The sequence below is a fragment of the Gossypium hirsutum genome, chromosome D04 (genome assembly GCF_007990345.1).
Source record: "Gossypium hirsutum isolate 1008001.06 chromosome D04, Gossypium_hirsutum_v2.1, whole genome shotgun sequence".
NCBI lineage: Eukaryota > Viridiplantae > Streptophyta > Magnoliopsida > Malvales > Malvaceae > Gossypium > Gossypium hirsutum.
The window spans coordinates 801,205-803,126 of record NC_053440.1 but is presented as its reverse complement, the minus strand read 5'-3'; the positions used below and the strand labels follow the sequence as shown (position 1 = coordinate 803,126).

At 35.2% G+C, this 1,922-nt stretch overlaps 1 long non-coding RNA gene across 1 annotated transcript; it reads right to left on the bottom strand.

Moving 5' to 3' along the window:
• Positions 1 to 238: 238 nt before the first annotated feature.
• Positions 239 to 936, bottom strand: LOC121216207 (uncharacterized). The gene is made up of 2 exons (XR_005912303.1): positions 364 to 936; positions 239 to 286 (listed from the first exon to the last, which is right to left on the bottom strand). It is a non-coding gene; the product is annotated as an uncharacterized lncRNA (long non-coding RNA).
• Between the last annotated feature and the right edge of the window lie 986 nt (positions 937 to 1,922).

Here is a 1,922-nt window from a genome sequence, read left to right as displayed (position 1 = left end):
GTATAATATATCTAGCTACTATAATTATATTAAAGAATGTAAAACCCTAAATCATCAAAAGATATAGTTTGATCAAGTGGTTATCAATCTCATTTCTTACTTCCATTTACAACATGGATAGGGCAAATTCTTTGAAAAATTTCTGGTAGGAAGGCAATAGACTGAATAAGCATCAAATCAAAGGGAGCTGGGGTGGGTTGGGGGGGGGGCATAGAAAGAGATATTAAGATTAAATAAGAAGATGAAATACCTTGAGATTCTCATATATAGTAGAGGTAAAAAAAACCTGGAAAATTAAATAGGTGGTGTTGAGCCGGGAAGAGAAAGAAAAATCCTGCAAAGGAAGATATAGTATATACATACATGGAATATATGCTTGGCTCCTCATACGCCATCCACGGAGGCCATCGATGTTCGATGGGTTCTGCAAATGGCATACAGGGAGCCAGGCATATACATATATGTGTGCCATGATGATGATGTGTGCGTGCGCATATTGTTATGGCATCATGCCGCGAATGAGGAAATGCATGGGAAGTGCAATGCTTTTAGACGATGATCACCATCTTCTTCAATCCCTTTGCACAGGCCAAGCTCATATTTACAGGCACAGGCAAAGCGTATACTTGTGAAGATCTGAGTGGCAAAAGAAAAACTGGGTTCCTTTGATTTGGCATAAAACAAGCAAAGAAGAAAGTTTGGGCAAAGACGAGAGGATGTTCAGCTCAAACAAAACCCTCTTCCATTGCCATAAGACAAGCAAAGAACTATAGGGTTTGAGCTCAAAGTAAACCCTGTTGGGAAAGGGAAAGAAAGAACCTGTGGGGTGGGGGGATTCAAGGTTGAGGCCGCCCCCTCCCCAAATTTGCGCACTAAATATAGACAAAAGAAAAAGAAAGAAAGAAAGAAAGATAAAACTTATCGATGGATTGTGAATTAAGTCGGTGGTGTAATGGTAAAAGATTTTCATATTCTTAAATATATTTTTATAAATAAAAACTTACCCATAAATTCTTTTCATATGTTTTATTATACCATAATGATATTTATATTTTTGTATTATTTTATTGTATTTATGTTCGTGTTCGTGTTCATATAATCGTGTCGTGTTATACAGGAGAGAAAAGGATGGTGGGTTGGGTTACTAACCACGCAATTTCCTAAGCTAACCTTTATGGTGTTTGAAATCTCCTTTTCTGGGTCTTAAAGCAAAAGTTGCTTTTCTATTCTGAACCTCATTTTGTCTGGGAGTGCTTGGAAATACTTGGATTCCTCTCTCTCTCTCTCTCTCTCTCTCTCTTTCTTCATAATTTATCATTTTTCCCCTTTATTCTTTTAAAAATTAACTTTTGCTTTTAATGCATACCATAATTTTCTTTTATATTAGTAATTGACTCAGATTCTCACTTGACCAATTTTAATTTCCATTTGGATTTGTGGAACAATCCATGTTACTTTGCTACCTAATTTCCAACTCTTTTAGGTCTATTCCCCAACTATTCCCCATTTGCTTTACATGGATATCCCTATCATTACATATGTCACTAACCTAGCTTTATAAACCTTGAGTAGAAATTTTGATAAAACCCAAGGTTCAACCCAATTGATTTTTTGCAATCATATTTAAAAAATGGTAGCATATATCTAAGTTTGGAATCCAATTATTGCATTGTTACCCCCTGTTTTTTTCTCTTCTTTTTATCTCAAAATTAGAAACTTTGATGAGTTTAATGTTTAATTCAAGTAATTCATATAGGAGACTTATGTTCTCACACTTATATAGCCTTAATAATTTAGATAAAAAGAAATTATAAGTACTGAGATGTATGGTTGCCGGTATAAGAGGACGTGGGTTCATGTCGTTGAAGTGTATTATCCTCTTATTTAAGGGTTGGGAGCTAGGGTTATGAGTAGTTTTAGAC